The following is a 20,749-nucleotide window of genomic DNA, read 5'->3' as shown; positions in this document are numbered from 1 at the left end:
CTTTGACAATGGCTCACTCATTCATGTTTAAGTATGAAGGCTGAAGTAAATCTCTTAGTGAGTCAGGGTGAGAACAGCAGGTAGGTACACAGGGTGACAGGGAGTGATCACTGAGCACCGCACAAAGGAACCCCTGATGACCGTCAGGAAAAAACCTCAGCAACACCAGGCCCCACAACAAAATAAAAGTACTTTTTTTCAGTTTGCTCAAAAACCAAGCTAATGATCCGAGGCAAAGACAAGTGTAGGACAGAGATGGTGGGGTGGGAGGTGGTTCTGCTGCTCCTGAAAAGGGCACCCTGACGTTGCCGGCTGTGCAGCCAGCGACAGAGGGAGATGGAACATGGAGGGTTCTGAGTCTCATGGACACATGACAGATGAAGAAGAATGGAGCAAAATGAAGAAACAAAGCAAGTTTTCACGATGGACAGTTTAGGACAATGACAGTCAGCGTGAGCCTGACACACTGAACTGGATCCAGGAGCCCAAGGCAGACGGTGTCGGCAGCACAATTCACACAAGTTCAGGGCACCACACACTGCGCAGTATCCCTGCCAGTGAGGGACTGCAGACACTCACCTTTGTTGGGATCCGGGATCACCCCTGAAGATTCAGAGAGACAATGAGTCCAGCGGAAATGCAAACCACAGATCGAGATTTTATTATCCACCTAGCTGGGGCTGAAGCATCATAACACATAGGTCAGAGCTCAACACTGAGTGCTTATAGTCAAGGGTTTATATAGCCATCCTGGGCTCTCAGGCCCCAGAAGCAAGCTCAGAGAAAAGAAAAAAAAACTTCCAAAAGTAGATATAACTTCAAGCATTCAAAATGCAAACATGGGAGAAAAAAAAATAATCAACGTCATGCTTCAAGAAAATATATTGTCCGTCAGATCCAGGATACATGAGACTTGTATATCAAGAAATTATTCCCATAATAAAAAAAATCAATCTCGGGGCTGGAGAGATAGCTCAGTGTGTAGGGCGTTTGCTTTGCATGCAGCAAACATGGCCAACACAGGTTCGATTCCCAGCATCCCATATGGCCCCCCGAGCACTGCCAGGACCAATTCCTGATTGTATGAGCCAGGAGTAACCCCTGAGCATCGCCGGGTGTGACCTTCTCCTCTTCAGTCAGGTGCCCTGATCCCAGCCTCAGCCCCATCTCAGATCTCGTTCCCACATCAGAAGGCCCAGTGTCAAACCTTGAACGATGTAACAACACAAAGTTGAGCTCTCTAGACAGATGGGAAAATGAGTCATCGGATCTTTCTTACCCACAACTCAGAATGAATGTCCTCATGGGAAATAACCCACTTCAGTGACCACTGCAGGATCATGGGGGAAAGTTCACTGGGACAAGGATCACGATTTTTTCTGTTTAGTTCTGTGGTTTTTCAAGGTTTGGTTTCTGCACTATACAGCCAGTGATGCTCAAGGCTGACTTGGGTCTGCACTTAGGGATCACTCCTGGCTGGCTCAGGGTCCTCTATGGGTGCTGGGGATGGAACCCGGGTCAGCAATGTTCCAGGCAAGTGCCTTAGCATCTCTCTGTGGCTTCATGAAATCCTTGGAGTGGGGAAGAACTGCACTGGATTCAGGATGTGAAAAGGGGCCTTGTTCAAGGAAGGGAGTATTGACAACCAAGCTGTGGGCCTGAGGGGATGTATCTAGAAAATATTTGAAACATGTGAGGAGCTCTAGACCTCACGAACAAGAAGTTGAAGGAATGGGAGATGAGGTTTTAAAGATGGTTACTTCTGTTTTATCTCTCTGACAAGAACACTGGCTACTTTGTTTCTAACCTTTTCAAAAGGAGTGACAGTATTCCTGCATGAGTGCAAAGGTGGTCCTTTGGGTCTCGGTTCTAACAGAAAAAGTGGTTGATGTGGGTTTTGCTGTTTTCATGAATGTCTTAGATTCTTACCTTTCCGTTAACTGAGGAATACATAAGATAGTAACTTATGGCTTTGCTTTTTCAAAGAAAACCCTGAATATTGCCTACGTCTATACACAGGAAACTTTAATCCTGAATGTTGCCTACATCTATACACAGGAAACTTTAATATGGGTCTCTGCCCTAGGAGATAGAGTGCTTACTTTTCTGATCCAGTGCTAACGGTTTTTTTTTTCTCTTAAGAAAAGCACGAAGTGTCAGATCTGTGCCTGAACAAAAAGCATTGGCTTTTTGGGTTCTTCTCTAATAAGATGTAAGTTTTAAATGTCCAGTGCTTCCCTTAGTCTCTTAGTGCTCGAGTGGAATCCAACTCAGGTTGGCTGTGTGCCAGGCAACTGCCTTATCCACTGTACTGTCACTGTGGCCCCAGGAACTAAGGTTGGGGGTGCATGTCAGAGTTGAGAAACCTGTGCTCTCGAAAAAACCCCAGGACACCCCGGCTCCTGGCTCATTAGAGGTCCAGAAACACTTGCTCCAGACCCCTGGAACTTGGCTACGTTCCCCCACACAATAGTTTCCGGTTTCCCAGTGTGCTCCTGCCAGTCATAAATTATGGAGCGATAGCACAGCGGTAGGGCATTTGCCTTACAAATGGCTAACAATGGCCGACCAGAGTTCGATTCCTCCGCCCCTCTCGGAGAGCCCGGCAAGCTACCGAGAGTATCTCACCCGCACGGCAGAGCCTGACAAGCTACCCATGACGTATTCGATATGTCAAACACAGTAACGAGTCTCATGATGGAGACGTTACTGGGCCCGCTCGAGCAAATCGATGAACAACGGGAGGATCGTGACCGTGACCGTGACCTCAGATTTCCTCTTCATGCCTGTCGCCCTGAGTTCTGCAACTCCAGAGAGCATCTGATTGGCTGCCAGATAAACTTGCTCAGCTTCTGAGGGTCAACTTCTTAGTCCTGCCCTAGTCAGAGAACGCAGGGGCCCCAGGAAAACTCAGCAGCCCCCTTTTTCAGCAGGAAGTCCATACAGAAGATAGAACTTTGCTCTTGATCCTGAAGGGAATTGTGGGTACCAGCTGACAGGGGTGGGGAGTGTGTGTGTGTGCGTGTGTGTGTGTGTGTGTGTGGAAGGAATGCTGCCGTGGGAGAAGTTTGAAGAGACCAGGACAACTGATTGCTTTAATGGGTTGTTCTCAGTCTTGCTTCCTGTCACAACAGGTCATGGAGAGCTGGGAGGGGAGGGGGCAAAGCAGCAAATAACAGGAACACCCCCGATCTCTCGAGCTGGGCAACACTCTATTTGCTCCTCACCCCTGGCCACAGAGAGAACAGGGTAGCAAAGTTCCATGCCCATGTGCACGCGACTGTTAATAAAGATGAGGAAAGCTCAGGAGCTTGTCGGGGACAGTCCCAGACAAGCCCAATAAGATAAGCAGCAGGGTCCAACAGGGAGGAAATAGGTGACAGCTTCCAGGCCAGCACAGGTTCCAGACCCAGGAGAGTGAACGGTGCAGAGACAAGACAAGGTCATCATGCACTGGAGGCGAGGAGACGGCGAGGGACAGGACCAGACCATCGTACACTGGAGGTGAGCAGACGGCGAGGGACAGGACCAGGCCATCGTACTCAGGACTCGCCATCGTGGGACAGGACGAGTGACGTCATAAATGGGCAGGAGGAGATGCTTGGACTTTGGGGTGGGCGATGTACAGTTTTGTTTTCCTTGACTGACTTGAATGTACAGTAAACTCACTTCTTAAGCCTTAGAATTTTGTGTGGAAGTGGTTCATTCATTTGTCAAAATCCTACAGAATCAGGAACGCGTCCACTGTGGAGGTAACGGGACTCCCTAAGGTACAGACCTCACCAGAAAGTTCCTCCTCTGTAGAAGTGGGACAACACAGACTGGGGTAGTCTCCTGTCCTTTGTTCTCCCTTGTTCTGTGCTTCTGCTAGTGTTCATCACGTTGGGTCTCTTTCCTAGATTCCTCCATGCAAATGTGAACGTGCATTTGCCACTCTTTGTTTCTGAGAGATTGTTTACTCTCTATGGGAAGCGGCTGCGGGGCTCCACCACCCCAATCCTGGAGATATTCCAGCAGCCGGAAGAGTCCTCCAGCACCCACATGCTCCCGTGCTTCCCTCTGAGCAGGCCCACCAGTTTGCATGTTAAGAAATTAGATAAGAGCCGAGTGAGTGCTCTGCATGCCAGAGACCCAGGTTGGATCCCTGCAATGCCTGGTCCCCCACTAACTGTCAGGAGTGACTCTCCTAGAGCACAGGGCTGGAAGTAGCCTCTGAGTGCAACCAGAGAACAAGAAAGGGTTAAAAAATTGGACCAACCCCTTTTATGGTTATTATTTTTAAAAATTTGTTTTAATTGAATCCCAGTGAAATACAGTGACAAAGTTGTTTATGATTGGATTTCGGTCATAAAATGTCCCAACACCTGCCCCTTCACCAGTGTACATTTTCTTTTTTTTTTATAATTTCTTTCTTTATTGAATCACTGTGGGAAAAGTTACAGAGCTTTCGGGTTTAGGTCTCAGTCATGTAAATATCAAACACATTTCCCTTTACCAATACTTATTTTTAACCGCGAACCCCAATAGAACCCCACCTCCCACCCCTCCCAATTCCTGTGAGGCAGATGAGTTCTAGTTAATACTCTATCTACTTTGACTAGATACATTGCTTTGATAGAAGATGCACAGTTATTGTATAGAGTTTACGACCCCTCCCCCAATCAGACATCCTGAATCAGCGTTGTGAAATGATTTGCTTTCTACAACTTGGTTTAAGAATAAAATGATGTCGCGCGGCTGCTATTGATTTCTGCTATTTTACTTATTAACCCTGGAAGAATTTCTATTAAAAGTTAGATAGTTAAGAGATTGGTTTCTGTGCTCTGGAGTCGTGGCCGTGCCGGAGAGCCGCTCGTGGGGGGCAGCTGGCGACCTCGGTCAGGCGTGAAGGACGGCCCATTACGCCCCCCTTCCCATGAGGTCCCTGCCGCTCCCACCCCCGGCTCAAAACTGCTGTCCACAAGGCTCCCGTGCAGCCGCCATCTTTCTTTCCCCAGTGTACATTTTCGACCACCGGTTCCCTAGTTTCCCATTGCCCACCCCCATCTATGGCAGGCACTTTTCTTCTCTGTTTCTGTCGATTTCTGTTTCTCTGTCTCTGTCTCTCTCTCTCTCTCTCTCTCACCTTTTGGGCAAAGCTGATTTGAGCCCAGTCCATGTTTCAGGAATTCTTGTGATTTTATTATTTTTTCAATATTTTTGATTTGCTTTTAGACCGCGCGCAAAGATACTCAGGGGTAACTCCAGCCTCTGCATTCAGAAATGCTTGGGAGACCATCTGGGATGCTGGGGTTCCAATCCAGGACAGCCACACGCAAGGCCAATCGCCAACTCACTGCACTATCACTCCGGCCCAATTCCTGTGACTTTAATCCTCCCATCTCCTCTTCATCCTCAACTCCCACCACTTTATACCTTTACACCTGTTACCAGCTAATCCTGAATTTTCTTTTTTTAAAATTTTTATTAGTTTAACACCATGAGGTACAGTTGTAGACATACAAAATTTTTGTGCTTGGGTTTCAGTTATACAATGATCAAGTACCCATCCCTCCACCAGTGCCCATTTTGCACCACTACGGGTCCCAGTATCCCTCCCACCCCCTATCCCCCCCATCCCACCCTGCCTCTGTGGCAGGGCATTCCATTTTGTTTTCTCTCTCTCCTTTTGGGTGTTGTGGTTTGCAAAAGAGGCATTGAGTAGCAATCATATTTGGTCTATAGTCTATTTTCAGCATGCTTCTCCCATTCTGAGAGGATCTGTAAGGGCCACCCAGGCTAATAGTCATGAAAGAGTTAAGTGGTAGGAAAGAGTTAACCAGAAAACACTAAAAGCTGTAAAAGCTAGAGTTGCAAAAGCTGGCTCAGAATAGATAATGTAACTCCCACCTGCACCCTGTTATGACCTTGTGGTTAGGCCAGATATGGGGACATGTACTCAGATGTTCCGAAGGGACATCAAAACCCCCATAAAATCCAAGTGAACTACTTACATTTCAGAACAGAAATGCCTCAATGTGGTCAGTGAGCACTGTTGGACAGAGAAGTAAAAAGATGGACTGGGTGTGTGGTCAGTGTGCAGGACACACAGGCGAGGGTTCTGATGCCCTGAGCACCAGTGGATGTGTCTCCTCAAAACTTCAAGAAATCTGCTGACTGTGGGGAGGAAAGAAGGGAGGGAGAGGGAAGAAAAGTGTCTTCTGTAGAGGCAGGCTGGGTGGGGGATGACGGTAGGTAACCTGGCACACTGGTGCTGGGAAATGTACACTGGTGGAGGGATGGGCGTTGGAACACTGTATGACTGAAAATCTTAACGTGGACATCTTTGTAAGGGTCTATCTCACAGGGTTTCAATAATAAAATCTTTAAATAAATAAATAAATAAAAGAAATATCCAGCCTATTACCTATAGCTCCAACATCCGTTTTCACCTACAGATTACTGGGGTCTTGTCTCGACTCTCAAAAAAGAATTTCAGGAGTCGTATTCATTGTTTAATGAAGACAAGCAGTGAAGTTGAACAGATTTTAATTGGAGGTTTTGAAGGGAAGGAGGGAGAGAAAGTTGGAGAGTGGAGAGTAACACAATCAGGAGGCATCCTGGGCTTCTCCAAGGGCAGAGAGAGCACTACAGACACCCCAGTATCAGACAGGAAAGCATGAATGTCCACATCTCTAGAGGGGATATGTGGGCGACACATGTGCTCACCCATGTGGGTACAAGCAGCACATGGGCTCAGGCAGCATTTGCGCGCCATTCCTTTGTTCAAGGTGGCCTTTATAGGGTTTCTCCAGCCTGCACTCATGTGGGGTTTTAAGCTAGGTAAAAGTCCGTTGTTGGTAAGGAGGTTGCCTAGGGACGTTGGGAGAGGTGATGGTCTTCTTTGAAATTTTTTCCCTGGCCTTTTATTTCTGCAGGAGCTTCTCTGGCCATAAGTGAGGGTCTGATCAGGCCTTAGTTTCCGTTTTCTGCAGGGTTGGCCTTCACAAACTTACAGCTATTCCCGGGAAATTTACTGGCATTACCTTGGTAGAGAACCTTCCCTATCTGTCTGCCTGCCTACATAAATTCCTTCCAAACCATTAGGAGGTCCTGGATGTTAGGACTTCAACATAGGAAGTGTTGAAGGGGAGAAGGGCAGATAATTCAGCCCCGGGAGTACTGTTACACAGCTTCTTTGCAATCACATTTTTAAATGAAGAGCTAGTATGGATATTGCCTGGCATATGGTGGGCACTGGTTCATATCCCCATAACTACATACAGTGCTCTGAGCACCTTCTGTAGCAATTCCTGAGCACCGCTGGATGTGGCCCAGCCACTCTCCAAAACCACAGAAATAACATTGTATTTAGTAAGCATGGGATTTTTTTCTGGACATTGGAAAAAGATGACACAATTACTTTGAGAAAAGTCTTTTAAATCAGGGTAGTAGAGATAGTACAGCAGATAAGCACTTGCTTTGCACCCAGTCAATCCTGGGTTCGAACCTCAGCATCCCATGATCTCCCACGCATCGCCAGGAGTGATTCCTGAATGCAGAGGCAGAAATAACTCCTGAGCATCGCTGGATGCGACCCAAAAAGCTAAAAAAATGGTGGGGGCCAGAGAGATGGTAGCATAAGTAAGGCATTTGCTTTGACACAGCTGACATGGGTTGGAGACCCAGAACCCCATATGGTCCCCAAAGCACTGCCGTGTATGCCCTCTGAGCCTGGCCCCAGCAGGATTGATTCCGGAGTGCAAAGGCAGGAATAAGCCCTGAGTACTGCTGGCTTTGGCACCCACTCCAAAGATGGAAATACTAAGCACCCAGTGCTGCCCAGGTAGCTGATTACTGCCGGTGGTAGCAAGGAACCATGTGATACTGGAGGTGAGCTCAGAAAATCATCTACAGGCATAGAAAGCCTTGATCACAGAGATTGAATTGACACGTCTGTCATTCATAAACCTGCTCACCCTGACATCGACCTTTCTGTTCAATTCACAAAACAGACTTGTTTTTTGGGGAGTTGAGGGTAAGGGTACAGCCAGAAATGCCCAGTGGCTCTGAAGGCAGGATCACTCCGGGTGGACTTGGGAGGGGAAGCTGGGATCGTATCCCAGTCATCCTGTGCAAGGCAAATGCCCTCCAGTCCCTAAAATCGGAATTTCAATTTACCTTGAATGATTCATTCAATCTCCGGCAGCCTTTGGGATGAACAATGCCTCCATCATCTCTGAGATCCTCACAGCTTGCCCTTTGGCCATTTTTTTCCATTTCTGGATCCCACCCCTTTGAGGCTGAGGGGTTATTCTGGTCTACTCACTCAAGAATTATTCCAAGTGGTGGTTGGGGAACCCTATTGTAAATACTGCAGATCTAACACTTTAATCTCTTAATAATGAACACTCCTAGTCATTCTTTATGTTACAATTCTCAAGTACAAATGAACTGACTTTTTCCTGCTTTGCACACCCCCAACTGATTTGGTAAACAAAGCCTTTAACTTGTTTGAATTCAAACTGTTATTTATTTCTAGAAAAGTGAGAAATAAGGAGCTTAAGAAAGAGTCCAGTGACTAGATCAATGATGGTTGGAGGGATTGCTAGGGATGGTATCCCTGAGCACTGAGCACTGAGCACTGCCCAAGAGTTGGGAGATGTGTGCTGAAAGTAGACAAAGAACCAAACATGATAACCTCTTCGTATTTGTATTGAAAACCATAATGCCCCAAAGTAGAGAAAGAATGAAAAAGAAAGTGCCTTCCATACAGGCAGCATGTGGGGTTGGGTGGGGGTGCAAGAGGGATACTGGGGACTTCGGTGGTGGAAAAATACACTGGTGGAGGGCTGGATGTTCAATCATTGAATGACTGAAACTTAGCCATGAAAGCTTTGTAAATAGCTCATGGTGATTCAGTAAAGGAAAATCCTCACAATAAAGAGAAAAATAAAAAACGATAATCCAATGGGTATTAGTCCAGTGCCTTGCATGTGGCTTGAACCCGTAAAATGTATCAAAGAGGGACTGGAGCCATAACACAGAGGGGGCCATTTGGCTTGCATGAGACCCACAAGGCCGATCTAAGTTTGATTCCTCAGCCCCTCTCAGAGAGCCCCACAAGCTGCCGAGTGTATCTCGCCCACACGGCAATGCCTGGCAAGCTACCCGTGATGTATTTGATATGCCAAACACAGTAACAAGTCTCACGATTGAGACATTACTCGGCCTGCTTGAGCAAATCAATGAACAATGGGAGGACAGTCCTCGTAGGTACAATGAATTGTGAGAAGCAGCTTGCCCACCATTTCTCATTTGTCACCCTGGTTGTAAAGAGCACCTAGCCAAACATTTCTCACCCTGGTCGATCGGCCATGAAGGGTATATGACATAAACGAGTTAATTGGATGAAAGTACAATTTGGTGGGAAGCAACTCTGGCCCTGAGGATATGACTTAACGGAGCAAATTGGCGTGAAATAGCCCCTGATGTTTACACAGACACAGGACTGGAGAGTTAGGAGTCAACACACCTGTATCTTGTGTCCTATGTCTGACTGATAACATGCCTTGACCTATAGGAATTCTTGCTGTCTTGATGTATGAGAATATTTCCTTGATATTTAAGTCTCATGTATTCTGGATCTGACTGAAAATATGTTTTCTTGAAGTATGACATTGATAGTCTTTTTACATTTTGGGTCACACCTGGCGATGCTCAGAGGTTACTCCTGGCTCATACACTCAGTAATTGCTCCTGGCGGTGCTTGGAAGACCATATGGGATGCTGGGAATCGAACCTGTGTCGGCCATGTTGGCTGAGTGCAAAGTAAACGCCCTACCCAATGTGCCATCGCTCCAGCCCCAAGATTTATTTTTTTTATTATGGGAATATTTTCTTGATATACAAGTCTCATGTATCCTGGATCTGACTGACAATATGTTTTCTTGAAGTATGACATTGATTTTTTTTTCTCCCATGTTTGTATTTGGAATGCTTGAAGTTATATCTACTTTTGGAAGTTTTTTTTTCTTTTCTTTGAGCTTGCTTCTGGGGCCTGAGAGCCCAGGATGGCTATATAAACCCTTGACTATAAGCACTCAGGGTTGAGCTCTGACCTATGTGTTAGGATGCTTCAGCCCCGAGTTCGATTCCTCCGCCCCTCTCGGAGAGCCCGGCAAGCTACCGAGAGTATTCGATATGCCAGACACAGTAACAACAAAGTCTCCGATGGAGACGTTACTGGGCCCGCTCGAGCAAATCGACGACCAACGGGAGGGCCCAGCTAGCTGGATAATAAAATCTCGATGTGTGGTTTGCATTCCCGCCGGACTCTTTGTCTGAATCCTCAGGGGTGATCTCCGATCCCAACACAGGTGAGTGTCTCCGGTCCCTCCCTGGCATGGATACTGCGCAGTGTGTGGTGCCCTGAACTTGTGTGAATTGTGCTGCCGACCCCGGCTGCCTTGGGCTCCTGGATCCAGGTGAGTGTGTCGGGCTTACGCTGACCTTCCTTCTCCGAAACTGTGCATCTTGAAAACTTGCTTTGTTTCTTCACTTTGCTCCATTCTTCTTCATCTGTCATGTGCCCATGAGACTCGGAACCCTCCATGTCCCATCTCCCTCTGTCACTTACCAGCCTGGCTGCACAGCCCGCAACGTCGGGGTGCCCTTTTCAGGAGCAGCAGAACCACCTCCCCCCCCCCCCCCCCCAATCTCTGTCCCTACACTTGTCTTTGCCTCGGATCATTAGCTTGGTTTTTGAGCAAACTGGAAAAAGTACTTTTATTTTGTTGTGGGGCCTGGTGTTGCAGAGGGTTTTTTCCTGATGGTCATCAGGGGTTCCTTTGGGTGGTGCTCAGCGATCTCTCCCTGTCACCCTGTGTGCCTACCTGCTGTTCTCACTCTGACTCACTAAGAGATTTTCTTCAGCCTTAATCCTTAAACGTGAATTATTGAGCCATTGACAAAGCTGGTTTTGGTGGAGCAACAGTACAGAGGGGATGGTGTTGTTCTTACCCATGACTGATCATGGTTTGATCCCCAGCACTCCATGCTCCCCCAGATATCACTGGTTCTAGACAAATACAAAAGCCCACAAATTACTATGAGGGCTGTCAGGCTCCTCACGGTGTTCCTCCCAGAGGATCTTCTCTTTTCTGTGGGCCTGTTTTTACTGAGAGAACCACAGAGATCCGCCTGCTGGCCTATTCATCCAGGGTCTATAGGATTAATTATTATCTGGCTTGCTGTGATCAATTTCAGAACTCAAACCACAGCTTCAGGATTTGGCATTGCTGCAGTTTCATTGAGAATGAGGTCATCAATATGAGGTAGCTGGCAAGATTCATAATAGAATAGACATATTTTTAGGCTGTTGGGATAGCTCAGTGGAGCAAGCATATGACTTCAACGGTGGAGGTCCAGGCTCCATCCCAACCACCACATCTATGGTCTCTCGACAACTTAGGAGGAAGTCCAGAGCCTGATGCTGGGAATGCAGGAACTTAATCTCCCTAGACACTGAAATGAGTCAAATGAAAACTTAAAAAATTCTAGTATTTTTCATAATAGTGGAATACTGTGAGTGTGCCTTCTCTAGAAAGTTAGCACAAGTCTTAATGGTGTCAGAGAACTGGTTTGTGGGCCCTAGTGATAGTGCAGTGGAAGGGCACTTGCTTTGTATGAAGTGGAAATCTGGGTTCCATCCCCATCACCCATGTGGTTCCTGGCGCCCCACTACGAATCATCGCAGAGCACTTCTTCGTGTGCCCCTTCCCAAATTGATACAAAGAAGAAAACAAAAACAATAAAAAAACTCACTGATCCTGAAAATGATGTGCTTGTTCTGAGATCTTTCACATGACCCTTGTGGTCCATCTCGGCATGTCGTGTGCAGGCCTGCTCGGGTCACTAGCACTGCGTCCATTCTTCCACAAAGTCCCGAACAGTGATTTAAAGGCCCAGAGAGAAGATCGTTAGTGACTTCCTGGGAGGAACAAAGGACTCCTAATACCCAAATCTGAGAGATTTGGGGACATCAGTTCTTCAGACACCCTGGGCAACTGAGTAAAGGTTTGAACAAAGCATATACAAAGTGGTTCTTTGAAAAAAATCTCTGTAGCGACTTATATGCTGCCCGGTCTTATGTGCTCCTTATGCCCAGGGGCACAAGCACGTGGAGTGCCCCAGCACATGTGTCGCCCTCTTGAGATGTGTACTTTCATACTTCCATGTCTAATACTGGGATGTGTGTAGGGGTTCTCCCCAAGGGCGGAGAGGCCTGTGTTCTTTCTTGAACGCGTTACTCCCTCTCTCTGATTTTCTTCTCTTCCTCACTCACTTCCCCTCAACACCTTCAAAAGCCCCTCCAAATATAATCTGTTTTACTTGCCAAAAAATCTCTGCAGCTGTCCACAGGTACTGTTGTGCTTCAGTCCACATCAAATATCACATGAGCCTCAAAGTTTTTGAGGTCATGAACCAAGGAGACAAGGAGACGTCAACAAATAAATTTTGGAGGAGTGTATTCACAGCATCTGGAGGGCAGTCCTGCTAGGCAAGAGCATCAGCCTCCCACCACAAGCACAGGCGAGGAAAAAACACATCCTACACACGTGTCATTTTCATAAGCACCCACAAAATTAGTTAACTCATATGTCCCATATCCTGACACCTGTTAGGGTCCGAGATCATGACAGCCTCACCTGTCAAGGAGAACTCTGAGAGACCAAGTCCATGCAAAAGCAAGAGGTTTATTTGAGCATGCTTGGGCTCACAGCATGACCGCAAACCATCAGTGACAGAGAGCCCCGAGCCTCTTCAAAGGGGGCTTTTTATAGGCCATCTTCCCGCGCATTTCAGAAATGCCCACGCACAAATCACCCAATACATTTGAATTATCACATTAGATACTGCACGCAGGCAGCCAGTCATTTTGCAACAAGCCATCAGCACCAGCCACTCTCTTCTGTACCTGTCACCAGGCCATCCCACCGGGCAGTCAATTACGCCTTTTCGGGTTTTATGGCCCTATTAGGTGAATTCCAGGGCAAGAAAATACCTCATTAGGCCTTCTCTGAACTTGTGGCCTTATTAGGCGGATTCCATGGCAAGGAGATGCCTCATTAGGCCTTTTCCAGCCTTGTGGCCTTACCTGGCGAATTCCAGGGGCAAGGAGGAGATGGGGGTACCTGGTGTTGTCAACCTGCCGCAGCTGCAGGGGGGATATGGGCTGGGACTTGCTTTGCTAGGGCCCACTTGTCATGGGGCTATCTTTCAACACCCAGTAAATTTACGTCGACATAAAGTGAAGCAAGCCTTGACATAGAAAATAATAAAACTGATTATACAAAGCAATCAAGTATTGATCATAAACCACACCATTCTTGTGCACCCTAAGCCATTGTTCCTATTTCACTCCATGATTGGCAGGTGCCCTTGTGAGGGATTGCAAGAAATTAAGTCTATAAATACAGATATCAACTCTTCAAACTAAAAAGTAAACTTCTAAAATAACTAAGTTTTGTGTTTTACTATTAAACACTGTACTACTTTAGCACTGTCGTCCCATTGTCCCACTGTTCATTGATTTGCTCCAGCAGGCACCAGTAACGTCTCCATTGTGAGACTTGTTGTTGCTGTGTTTGGCATATCGAATGCGCCCCAGGGAGCTTGCCAGGCTCTGCCATGTGGGTGGGATACTCTTGGTAGCTTGCTAGTCTCTCTGAGAGGGATGGAGGAATCACACCCGGGTGGGCTGCGTGCAAGGCAAATGCCCTACCCACTGTGCTATTGCTCCAGCCCTCCATTTTACTATACATTTTATTCATATTTTCCTCTAATAAACTAAAACTCATAGCTGAACAATAGGTCAACACAACTGAAAAAGTGACTTTCTCCTGCACACCCACTCTATAATTCTTCTTGAGCACTGGTTCAAATTTTGAAAGAATTTAATTTTTGCTGCATAATTCATCCACTACTAAACTAATCAATGACCACTCAGCTACAGAGCGAAGAAGGGACTTTCAATTCATGTGGCTGATCTATTTTAGATCCCAGTTGAATTCAGTGCATTGTCGACTTGAGCACTGTTTGAAGAGTTGATGAGCACAGAGCTAAGAGTAGCTTGAGAACACCACTGGATATGAAGATATACAAACACATAGACAGGAATATTGACTACACATAGAATGCTTTCCATTCCTCAATTCCTGAGCATCATTCTGGGTTACCCCAAGGCCCATTCTGGGCTTTTGATTGACTTAGTTTCATGCTCAACTGTTGTAACAGAATACATGAACAGTTGGAGCTACTCCAGCAATTGGAAGTTTTGTGCAATTAAAAAATATCAGTCTGGGGTGGGGGGTGGGGGGTGGGAGGCATACTGGGATCCACGGTGGTGGGAACCGGTCACTGGTGGAGAGATGGGTATTCAAAATAAATAAATAAATAAATTTAAAAAATAAAAATACTTAACATAAAAAATAAAAAATATAAAATAAAAAAAATTAGTCGAACTGGGAGTAGCTGCCCCAGGATCCATGGTTAGAACCCCAGAGGGTTCCCCGAGCCCTGTTCCCCTGAGCAGTCAGGCAAAAGTCTAGAACATTACAGAATATGTCCCCCCAAAAATAAATAAACACAAAACATGATATCTGAATATTAACGCGCAGTAATTTCTGAGCGTTATTTTTTGGTGGTCTTGGTTGGGGGTCAGGGTTGGAGTACTGTACTGGTGGGTGTTTACATGGAAATCCTTGTGAATTTTATTCCCTTAGTGAAAATGTAAACATTTTGCCTCCATAGGCTATGTGTTCAGCCCCTCCCTCTCAATCTATCTGGTACGTGGTGAGCCCCCAATGTCCTGCTAGCAACCAAGCAGATGTCCTGCTAGAAATCCAAGACCAGAAACGGAAACAAAAATTGAACTTTCTCTACCAAAAAAAAAAAAAAAAGAAAGTCTGGATAGCAAAGAGGATATGTGGAGAGAGATTGACACTGGTGGTTGGATGCATGCTGCAAAATTGTATGTCTAAGACTCAACTAAGAATAACTTTGTAGGGGCTGGAGCGATAGCACAGTGGGTAGGGCATTTGCCTTGCACTCTCCAACTGAGGTTCAATTCCTAGTATCCCATATGGTCCCCTGAACACGGCCAGGAGTGATTCCTGAGTGCAGAGCTAGGAGTAACCTGAGAGCATCGCCAGGCATGACCCAAAAAGAAAAAAACAACCTTGTAATTCATGGTGTTTTAATAAAATTTTTAAAAAAGAAGAGATTGTGCGAACATTTAATAGGTTAACAATACATATAAAAAGCTATAATAATTTCTAAGAGATTAAAGAAGCAAAAATCAATGATAAACAATATTTGAGTCAACATTAGTGTATTGATGGGGGATGGAATTGACTGAAAATTAAAAAATCCTAAATTTTATATTTATTTGGGACAAATACCAAACTACTGATCCGAATTATAATTCGTAAGGTATTTAAGCTCTAGGAAACTTTTAGGTAATGACTAAAAGTTTAAAAATGTCTTATAGTCTCTAAATCAATGGAGAAAAAATGTATATGAGGGAGGAAAATCTCTGTCTAAAAGAATAGGAGTGGGGAAGATGCCAGAATTTATTTTAAAATTAGAGAGGACCTGAGAGATAGTACAGTGGGTAAGGTGCTTGCCTTGCACACAGCCAACCAGAGTTCAATCCCAGGCATCCCGTGTGGTCCCCCAAGTATCACCAGGAGTACTTCCTAAGTGAAAAGCCAGGAGTAACCCCTGAACATTGCTAGGTGTGGCCCCAAAACCAAACAAAGAAATTAGAGTAAGAAAAAACAAATAGCAAAATTGGGTGGCAAAATAAATTCAAATATATGAGGAATCATGATAGATATGTCTTGAATTTAATGTGAAATTGTCAGAGCAGATAAAAACATACAAATTTAAGCTGCATGTGTTTTTTAAGTACAAAAACACATAAAACAATAAGGGGGAAATGTTAGCAATAAATCTAAAGATATATAGTAATATCCACAAGAACGGTCACTGTCACTGTCACTGTCCTCCCGTTGTTCATCGATTTGCTCAAGAGGGCCCAGTAACACTGTGAGACTTGTCACTGTGTTTGGCATATTGAATACGTCACGGGTAGCTTACCAGGCTTTACCATGTGGGAGAGATACTCTCGGTAGTTTGCCGGGCTCTCTGAGAGGGGCGGAGGAATCCAACTCGGGTCCATGTTGGCTGTGTGCAAGGCAAACGCCCTACACACTGTGGTATCGCTCCAGCCCACAAGAACGTCAATGAAAGTTTATTAATACAACACAAAACAGAATTTAAGATAATAAATAGCTCTGTAGCACTGTCCTCCGCTGTTCAACAAATAGTTCGAGCAGTCACCAGTAACAGCTCCATTGTGAGACTTGTTGTTACTGTTTTTTGCATATTGAATACCTCACTGGTGGCTTGCCAGGCTTTGCCCTGTGAAGATAATAAATACAAAATGAAATTAGTATGATTGCTATATATTATTTAAAATTCAGACTTACCAGAAAGATTTAACAATTCCAACTTAAATGCACCTAATAAAGTAGTTTCAAAATATTTCAAGTATTTAAAATTCTTTTATTAAATCACCGTGAGAAAAACAAAGTTGTCCATGATTGAGTTTCAGTATTACAATGCTCAAACACCTGTCCTTTGACCCGTGTACACTTCTCAACACCAATGTCCTCAATTTTCCTCTTTCCAACCCCACCCCAAGTCTGCCTCTGCCACAGACAGACACTTTTTTTATGTGAAGAACTTAACACCATCGTCTTTGTGGGCAATTCTATCATCACTAATAGGTAAATCAAGAAATTAGTTAAAAGTGTTACAGCTCTTTTAGAATTTGTCTAGCAGTTTTTCTGGTTGCTACTGGAAAGCCCACACTCACCCCCCAAACGAAATGAGTTGTGATACAAAATATTTTAAAAAGCAATAAACTTGTTCGTTTATTTATTTTATTTTTAGAAGCGCCAGGAATCAAATCTGAGTCCTTACACATGCTTTATCACTGAGACATATCCTTGATTCGTAAAATAAGTTCAGTTGTACATACAATACACTGTCCGCCAACAGTGTAGAATGCACATTCTCTCAAGCTCACAGAGAATACTTACAATGACTGGCCAGAACTAATATTAGTACCAACAAATTAAAATAAAAGCTGGTATCATATAGCCTGATTAAACATAGAACATAATTGTTATAGAGATAACACAAATTCCTGAAAGTAAAAAATAAATTTCTATTTACTCATGAGTAAAAGAAACTAAAATGGAAATTTGAGAGTACTTAGTTTCTATTTATTCACTTTTACCAGGAATTGTGGTTTGGGCCACACCCAGCTATGCTCAGATCTTATTCCTGGCTTTATGCTCAGAAATCACTTCTAGTGTGCTAGGATTTGGGAAGAAGGTTATTGGGCCTATCTGATGCCGGGGGAAAACTAGAAACACATGCAAGGCCTAACTTCCTAAAACACCTCTCTGACTCTGAAAGTTAGTTTTTAAAATACTGAATTTCAACATTGGTAAGATAAAGTTTATAAGCTGCTTGAGGGAAATCTATAATTTTGAGTACATACATTTGTTTTTCTAATGTCTGAAAATTCAGCAAGTAATTTATGTAATTAAAGAAAGTAATCAGGAAAAGAAGTAAAATAAACTAAAGTAAAATTTTTCAAAAGGTGATAATAAATGCAAAAGCATAAATTAATGATATAGAAAACAAATAAATAATTGGGATAAACCAAATAAAAAAATTGTTTAACATGAGTAATACATTTCCGACTACTAAAAAATCACTTAATCACTTAACTTCCCGTTAGTCGTCGATTTGCTCGAGCGGGCGCCAGTAACGTCTCCATTTGTCCCTGTTGCGTGCTAGTGTAGCCCAATGGCATCTGTTCGCTCTGGGAACATGAAGGGCCTCAAACCGATCGTTCATGATCTTCAGGAAGAAGTCTGACCATCTGGTAGGTGGGCGGCCACGCGGTCTCTTGACATCCCGTGGAATCCAATCAGTAACAGCTCTAGTCCAACGGTCGTCTTTAAATCTCATTACGTGACCAGCCCATCTGATTTTCGACACCTTGGCAAATGAGACAGCGTCCCTGATCCTTGATCGTCGACGGATGTCAGAACTCCGGATTCGTTCTCTCATTTGAGTGGAACGTGATATTCCAAGCATAGCTCTTTCTATTCTTTCTATTATTCTTTGGGAGACCTGAATGGCGTTCTCATCTTGTTTGCGTAGGGCCCAGGTCTCTGAGGCATATGTTAATGCAGGAAGAACAGTGGAATCAAAGAGATGTGCCCGGAGCCGGAGGTTCTTCGTCCTCTTAGCTATTTCTTCCAACTACTAAAAAAAAATTTGAAAAAAGAAAGCTCCACCGGTTCCCCCAAAGGTACAAATAAAACAAGAATATAAATGAGACATATTGAAATGGTCAATGGTCAACAGAGATTAAAATCTACTAAGGGATATAATGCACAAATGTAAATATTTTTGAAAATTTACGTAAAACATGAAAATTTTTAGAGAATGCATTTATTGTAATTTTTTAAAAGAGAAAGAGGATATCCAAATGATCCTATATAAAGTTGAATTAGTGCCCATACATTTTTCATACAAAAAATAATAATAGGCTCTAGAGGATTTTCAGGTGAGTTTTACCAAATGTTCAAAAACAGATGATTCCAATCTTACATGAATTATTCATTGAATATAAAAAAAGAGCCACTCCCAATTCATTTTATGAAGTGATGACTATGTATATGTAAAATGTTAATGCTTCTCATTTTTTAAAAAAATTGTATGTTTATATGTTTCATTTTTAATTTCTTCCTCTATCTGGAACTGATTATATGTGTATATATACATATATATATATATATACGTATACATAGATTGATATAGATGTTGATATTGTCTTAGTACCATTTATTTAAGTGGGGGAGATGCAAAGAGATGAGAGAGATGCAAAGAGCCTCAACAATAAAGAAAAGGAGCCCTCATGTGACCGAAAAGACTAGAAAAGGTAGGCGTCAATAAAAAGATGATTCTTTGGGGATGAAAGGGAGTTTATCAAATGAAGAAAATAGGCGAAATAAAACACAGAAGTCTTATTAGTAAAATCATGTTTATAAAGGTACTATCAGTAACATTCAACTGGAAGTATGTTTCTCAAAGGGAAAATATTTCTGGAGGAAAAAATAAATTACAGAGCACACTTATACATTCATTAGGAATCAATCTTTCTTTCCCTTTCCCTTTTTCTGACTTCTCCTTCAGTCTCTCTCTCTCTCTCTCTCTATCTCTCTCTCTCTCTCTCTCCCCACCCCCAGCCTCTTTTCCTCTCCCTTTCCTTTCCTTTGCCTTCTGTCTCCTGGTTATTACGAGTGACATATTCCATTCAATGACAGCAAAAAGAATTCTACTCTTTCTGGTCAATGGAGAGGCTTTTCCATAAAACATAGCAAACACTTCAGCAGTGTGGGTAACTTGCTTTGGTTTGAAGCATGCTAAATTATTCTGTATCTTGGACAATGACATAATGCCATTAATGTGTGTGCCTGTGTCTATGAGATACTATTGTAACACTGTAACACTGTCCTGCCATTGTTCATCAATTTGCTCCAGTGGGCCCAGTAACGTCTCCATTTTGAGACTTGTTATGAGACACTATATAAATTCTTAATTTTACGAACTGAGAAGAGCAGTAATGATATTTTTCAATGAAAGCTATGTTTAGGCAACTCAGTGATTAAAAAATAAAATAAACAAATTGTTAGCTTGATATCCTTTATCTTTATTTTACAGTATTAAGTTGATATATAACTCTTTTGTACAATGCATTTATGAAATTTAAACCCATGCTCTCATTTACAGAGAAGCTCAAATGATCTGTCGGAAGATATAATGGTTTCTTGGTAACAGGTTTGATAGTGAAAGAATTTTCAGAGTGCTAAATTAATGATTAATATATTAACTATTCCATGCTTTTCTATTCAGATTTTTCCTTTAATGCATCAAATGGTCAATATAAACTGAACATTTAACATAAAAAAAAAAGAAAGGACGAGTCAGGAGTATTTGGAGCCTGGCCCTTTAAGACTCTGACCGGAAGTGTCGGTGACGTCACGGAGCCCCGCCTTTCCCTGGGGTCTTTGGGGCGGCGGAATCTCCCGCCAGGCACCGGAGTCGTCGGAGCGTGAGCAGTCGGGGAGGGGCGGGAAGGGGCGACCAGGCGGACTAGGGGGTCCCGCCCAGTTCCTCCTCAGCTGCCTGAGAGAGCCGCTCCTCAGAGCCTCCTCCTCCGCAGGCTCGCTCTGGGCACCCTGAGCCTCCGCGGTCTCCGCCTTGTGAGCGGGGGTCGCTCTGTGCCGAGCGGGCGGTGGCCCCTCCCCTGGACGCCCAGCCCCCGCCCAGAGGTTTGTCCCGTTTATTCTGCATTTTATGGAACAGGGGGCTGGGCTGGAGGCGTCTCCCTGGGCAGCTGTGAAGGGGCGGTCCGGGAGGCGCTGAAGAAAAGTGGTTGAGGAAGACGCCTGGGGGCTAGTCTTGCAGGGGTCCCTGGCCTCCCACGCAGCCTCCTCCCCCAGGTAAGCCGTGGGAGGCGTTTGTTTCGTTCTTGTTTTCGAAACAATTTTCGTTCAGGGCTGACTCCTGGCTCTGCCCTCAGGGATCTCTCCTGGCGGTGCTGGGGGACCCACGG

The 20,749-nt window shown here is 44.4% G+C and overlaps 1 non-coding gene across 1 annotated transcript; it reads left to right on the top strand.

Annotated features, from left to right (window-relative positions):
* Nucleotides 1-16,856: 16,856 nt before the first annotated feature.
* LOC130042572 (U7 small nuclear RNA) lies at nucleotides 16,857-16,918 on the top strand. Its single transcript, XR_008795261.1, has one exon. It is a non-coding gene; the product is annotated as a U7 small nuclear RNA (small nuclear RNA).
* The last annotated feature ends 3,831 nt before the right edge of the window (nucleotides 16,919-20,749 follow it).

This window comes from Sorex fumeus, unplaced genomic scaffold (assembly GCF_029834395.1).
Source record: "Sorex fumeus unplaced genomic scaffold, SorFum_2.1 ptg000103l, whole genome shotgun sequence".
Lineage (NCBI taxonomy): Eukaryota > Metazoa > Chordata > Mammalia > Eulipotyphla > Soricidae > Sorex > Sorex fumeus.
This window is presented reverse-complemented; position numbering and strand designations above follow the sequence as displayed.